The 6,657-nt window shown below is 32.6% G+C and overlaps 1 long non-coding RNA gene across 1 annotated transcript; it reads left to right on the forward strand.

Annotated features, from left to right (window-relative positions):
* The first annotated feature begins 5,284 nt into the window (after positions 1-5,284).
* Positions 5,285-6,425, forward strand: LOC107955344 (uncharacterized). The gene is made up of 2 exons (XR_001699937.2): positions 5,285-5,735; positions 5,986-6,425. It is a non-coding gene; the product is annotated as an uncharacterized lncRNA (long non-coding RNA).
* The last annotated feature ends 232 nt before the right edge of the window (positions 6,426-6,657 follow it).

A 6,657-nucleotide genomic window follows, 5' to 3' on the forward strand; every position in this document is an offset into this window, starting at 1 on the left:
AATTAGCAAATGTCTTTAAAATAATAAAAAAAATTAACAATAAAATAAGTTTTATACAATATCCAAACAATAACAACAAAATAGTAGCAACATAATAGTAAAATAGTAGCAAAATAGGGAGAAAATAATAAGAAAATAATATTAAAAAATAGATTTTTTTGTCATTTAGTGAATTCAAGCTGGGCCGGGCCGGGCCGGTCCCGGGCCAAAAATGCCTTACCCGAGGCCCGACCCATTTTTTAAACGGGCTTTATCTTTTTGCGCAAGCCGATTTTTCAAGCCTATATTTTTGCCCAAACCCGGCCCATGCACACCTCTAATTTTAAGCATCGTATTTATTAGGATAAACTACAAAAATAGTCACTTTTATTTGTCTTAGATAACATTTTAGTCATTTATGTTTGAAATGTTACATTTTAGTCACTTATGTTATCGTTTTGTTACAAAGTGGTCACTCTACTATTAAACTCCATTACCTCCCTGACGACGGTCCTACATAGTAGTCTAAATAAGTTTTAAATGTCAACTTGGATGTCTAGTTATTAGGATAAAAATAGGTTTTTAATTAAATAAATTTAATTTGCACTGCCACGTAAGACATCCAAGCAGGGGCGAAGCCAGAAAATTTTCTGGGGAGGCCGAAATTAAATTGTAATTTTTTACGATAGTAAAAATGAAATTTTACTATTTTAATAGCCTCTATCTTTATAATTTTTAAAGGATTAAATCTAATTTTTATCATTTTTAGGAGGCCAAAGTGCAATTTTACCTTTACTAATTTAAATTTTTAAAAATTTCAAAGGGCCTAAATGAAAATTTTTCCAATTTGGGGGGGGCGGGAACCCTGCTAGCCCCCTAGTTTCGCCCCTGCATCCATGTTGGCATTTAAAACCCATTTGCACTGCCACGTAGGACCGCTGTTAGGGAGGTAACGGAGCTTAACAGTAGAGTGATCACTTCGTAAAAAAAGATAATGTAAGTAACTAAAACGTAATATTTCAAACATAAGTGACTTAAATGTAATTTAAGGCAAGCAAAAATGACTACTGTTGTAGTTTACCCTATTTATTATTAATATATTTAATATAGTGATGAAATTTAAACTTAATAAAATTAATATTAAAATAGTATAATGAATTATGGAGTGTTTAGTAAACATGGTTTTAGGTCTTTTTTAGTTGATTTGGGCACAAATAGAGTATTGGATAGTCAAATCCTCTAATTGTAATGTTTGGTAAATGAATCTTTGTAATAGCTTATTGAGCTAAAACCTCCAAAATAGAAAATGCTCAAATGGGCAATTTTTTCATAACTAATTAGGAATGACATATTTGACAATTTTTGCTAAAAAAATTACTCTATTTGCCACTATGTACAATTATATTGATACACTATTAATATATATATATATATCAATTTCCACAATGTTAATATTTACAAATAAAGAACTTAAGAAATTTGTTTAATTAAATTTTTAAATTCCATAATGGATGTTTTAATTCCTTGCTAATAGTGTTTTATTTCAATAATTTCACCTAATAAAGACTAAAGTATTATAAACAAATATATACTTAACAATAAAATGTGGCATGTCCTTATTTATCATTTTACATATATTAGCTTTCAGCTATCAGCTAAGTTTTACCAAACAATTTTTAAATAAACAGTTAATATAATCATTTGGTCAAATCAATTAATAGAATCAATTGATCAAACTAGTCATTGCAATTAGCTATGAATCCATTGCCAAACAAGACTTATGTAAAATATGGAAGACTTTAAGATGTGATAAAAATATATAAAATAATTAAAAAATGTGGATGTTATAAAAAAATAATATATATATAACATGTAAAACCCTAAACCTGACTTAGATTTCTAGACGAAGTCCAAAGAGTTACATTGTCGATACTAGACACTCACATTTATAAATGCAAATATATAAAAACATTTAACATATTATAACAATCATAGCAATCAACCAACCATTCAACCCTCCTAAAATGACGTATTACTAAAGAAAACTGAAATTACTAATAATATAACCAAAAGGAAGGATAAAGTGGATTGACCGAGCTCCCTCAACATCGACTAGTTCAAGTCTGTGAACCACTTGAAATTTAATCAACAACGAAATGAGTTGTGAACCCAGTGCATAACAGAAATAAATTTAACTAAAGCACGATTATAAAAATAGTTCTCAAACCCCAAGTTTCATTCGGAATCATAAAACATTCAGGACAGATTTAACATATCAGCTATATGATAGAAACAATTCCAGTTCAGATATAAAACAGATAAGAAACACATGCAGTTATTCCTACCCATCCGCTACACACCATCTTTGGCCATCCCAATGCACCGTTTAGGGCATTTAATACCCATCCAACCCTACACACCATATAGTGTCAGTACGACACATTTACTGAGATGCAGACTAGCTGCCAGATCAAATAGCGACAAAACGTCAGGTTCACATATAAATCATGAATGAGCCACTGAATCATAACAGATTACTTCCTCCTTCATATAATTCCCAACCAATGCAAATGCAGATTTTAGATGTCGACAACATATGTACGGTTATTTTGATTCAATTAATAGGTAGGTAATGCAGAGCAATATCATTAACAGTCATCACATTACATATACATTTATATAATTCATATCTCAGTCTCAAGCATCAGATAATACTCATACAATCTAATTCTGATCATAAATACATTATGGAGACTAACTTTTGTGTTAGAAGACACTTACGGCTTCAAAGACAAGTTTAAGATTTATCTACACGCTACACGGCTTGGAACACGGGCGCACACAACCTGACACATGTCTCTATCATTTGCCTGTGTGGTCCTAAATCATAAACAATGAGTCACACGGCTTGGACACATGCCCGTATCCTTGGCCGTGTGAACTCTGTACTAACATAGCCACACAAGACCTAGACACACGCTCGTGTCTCTGGCCTGTGTGATCCTTATCTTGTACTCAGTGAGTTACACGGCCTAAACACACTCTCGTGTCCTTGGCCATGTGAACTCTGCACTAACATAGCCACACACGGCCTGAACACATGCCCGTGTGGCTTGAATTCGATGAACAGTGTGTTACACAGCCTGCCACATGGCCGTGTGGCATGGATAGCCATATTTTTGGCGTTTAAAATTTGCAACAGCAGGAACTTTTGGTACGCACCTGAAGAGATTTTGAAGCGGTAAAAATGTAGAGTGTCGAAACCATTTTTTATTTTGGAAAACGGGGATCGACTTTAAAACGAAAATGGAGTCGCCACCAATCCTTTTTGTTTAGGTGTGATCGGTTCACCCTGTGGTCGATCATTTTAATAAAACATTTTAGTTTATTAAAACAACGTTTTTGGTCTACGAAAAACTAGAAGACGGATTCGGGAGTCGGTTACGCTCGAGGAAGGATTAGCACCCTCGCAACGCCCAAAATTGGTACTGTATTGATCGATTAACGTCCTAATGTTGAAAATTTGAAAAGATTTTAAAATACAATCTTTAAAAACGTTTGGATAACTTGAATTGGATATTGAAATTCTCTCACTTAGAAGGAATAAAACATTACGTCCAGCACGATTGGATACAATATTTCGAACCCTCGACACAATATCATCTCAGGATTTCCAAAACACATGCACTTAAAACCTTTAAGAAGGATATTTGGCTATTCGGCCCAAACGATAAATTGAAACCCAGCACTATTGGGCACGATTTATCGAATTTCCAAATACGAAATATTGTCTCATTTTAATTTTAGGAAAATATGGATGAAATTTCAAAAGGGTATTTCATACTTTAGTCAAATGAAAAATTGCAACCCAGCACGATTGGGCACGATCCCTCAAACTTCCAAACACAAAACGTTGCCTTGTTCTAGTTTGAGAAAACACAGATGAAATTTCAAAAGGATATTCCGTATCTTAGTCGAATGAAAGAAAATCGATACCCAGCACGATTGGGCACTATCTCTCAAACTTCCAAACACGAAATATTGCCTCGTCTCAGCTTAAGAAAACATGGATGAAATTTTAAAAGGATACTTCGCATTTTAGTCGAATGAAAAATCGAAACCCAGCACGATTGGGCACGATCTCTCGAACTTCCCAAATACGAAATATTGCCTCGTTTTAATTTTAACAAAACATGGATGAAATTTCCAAAGGATATTCCATATTTTAGTTGAACGAAAAATCGAAACCCAGCACGATTGGGCACAATTTCTCAAACCTCCAAACACAAAATAATTCCTTAAGTTGAGAGGGTTCGAGTTGACAATGATAAAAGCCGAGTTAAGATATTCTTGTTTGATTTGTTTGGAGATAAAGGACAACCGATATTGAGTGAATATGGGAATTATAATCATGATGCAATGACGAGATAAAACATAATTTTATGCATGAAACAATAAAATGTGAATAAAATATGAAAAAACCAAAAATGACACACAATACACAAAACCACATGAAAACTAGAAATCAATATAGCACAAAACAATTTAGCAACTTCTAAAAAATATACAAAGAAATAACACATTCTAGAACTCGAAATAATTTATATATTCATGAAAACTGATAATATATGAACGATTATTTAAATGTGTGGTATGTAAGAAGAAATTCAAAATAAATAGTACATAACTTAATTTCAAATAAAACAAATTAATTTGACTAATTATATATATACATGCAAATAATAATAAAAAATGTAAATAATGTATATACAAAGATACTAAAGTTTTTTAAAATAAATAAAATATACCATTTAAAATAGGATTCTTAAAAGAAAACTAACTTATACATAAATAAATTTAAAAGGAAAGGGAATATATATATATAAATAGATTTAAAAGAAAAATATTTAGATAAAATAATATGAAATCAACAGTGTGTACTTAAAGTAAAAAGAATAAGTCATTTATATGTATATTCAATAGTATTAAATTAAATATCATATAAAAATGAAGATATATATATATAAGAGGATTTTAAAATAAATAAATTGTAAAATAAAACGCTTTAAAAAATATATATATATATACAAAAAGGGAAATAAAACCTTAACCAAAATATAATTAATTAAAACAGGATAAAATAATATATGAAAAAGATGAATAGTACAAAAAAATAAAATATGAATTAAAACTTAATTGAAAAGAAAGTTAAAATCAAAAGAATAATTTGTAAACAAATAAAATTGTTTAGCAACATGGAGGACCTAATACAATATGCACAAACAAACAGGGACTAAAAATGCAAATGTCCAGAGTCCCCAAAACGCAGCACCTGGGCGCGGACCGAATCGCAATAACGCATAAATTACAGGGGCAATTTAATAAAACAAATAAAATATAAATAGGGCCTAATTTAAAACTAACGCAAATGGGAAGGACTGGACGCGCAAATTGCCTATTTAAGGGGAATATGCGCAGTTTCAACCTATATTCAATGCACGGACTGTTTTTCCCCTTTCCCATACACTGCTTTTGAAAACAAAATAAAAAATAAATATCACATTCACTTTTATTTCTTTTTTTAAAACCTTTAAAAACCCTTTTTTGAAAACCCAAAGTTTTTAACCTTCTCTGTTAAGGTTCCAACCCAGAAATGTGCAGCCACCAAACCACCACCATACGGTGGCCGACAGCGCGCGAACGATGGCCAATTTTGCCAATGGAGGAGAACTCCGACCACGAACAGGAAGGGCCAGGTAAACGTTCCTTTCTTCCATTCTCTATTTCGTATAACAAAATGAAAATAAAAAACTGAAAGAAAAACGAAGGAAGGAAAATCCAGTGAAAATCACCTTTAACAAATACTGTTGCTTTTGATCTCTATTTGTGTTTGATTTTGTGTCTCTTTTGTATTCAAATTGTAAAAAAAAAAAAAGGTCCCCTTTTACACTTGCTTTGATTTGGCTTTATAGCCGATATTTACAACCGTTTGTTACTTGTTTGCAGGTTCGTAGGTGAGTACGCCTCTGACGTGGAGGTGGAGTGGCGTACAACACGGAGGAGGCGAGTGATGTGCGGAGGAGGGACTGCTTCGGTTCACTGAAACGACACAAAAGGGCTGCTAGGGTTTTCCTTGCCGAAAATATGTTGTGTTTGTGGGCCAATTGGCCGTTTGTAAATCGGTATTTAGGGTTTGGGGTAAGGTTTTATTTTTTGGGTTTGGGTCTGCTTTTATTGGGCTCCTAGTAGTCTGGGATGGGAAAATTTTGGGCCTACATAGAGAATCTCCAAAGTCTAAAACGGATAGTCAATAACCAATTAACGATAGATCATCACGGTTACTAAGTTTAACGCGATGTTGACACATTTCGACACAAAATCCCAATTCAACATAACTATTACCTTCGCACCCAAACGAAATTCATGAATTACGAACATTAGAGGTACTGTCGTTGTCGAAACTTCCTCCTAAAGACAACAATCAAACACGCAAATAAAAAATCCCATCGTTAATCTTGAAACTAATTTCTTGGCAAAAAGGACAACAATAAAATATTTCAGAAATTGCAAAACCGAACTCAGAGAGTTTACCGAAAATGAACTTACCAAGAATAGCAACAGACAAAGAGCACAAATCTACGTAAATGGTAAGAAGAAAAATAAAGAAACCAAGACAAT

The sequence above is a fragment of the Gossypium hirsutum genome, chromosome A06 (genome assembly GCF_007990345.1).
Source record: "Gossypium hirsutum isolate 1008001.06 chromosome A06, Gossypium_hirsutum_v2.1, whole genome shotgun sequence".
NCBI classification, from domain to species: Eukaryota; Viridiplantae; Streptophyta; class Magnoliopsida; order Malvales; family Malvaceae; genus Gossypium; species Gossypium hirsutum.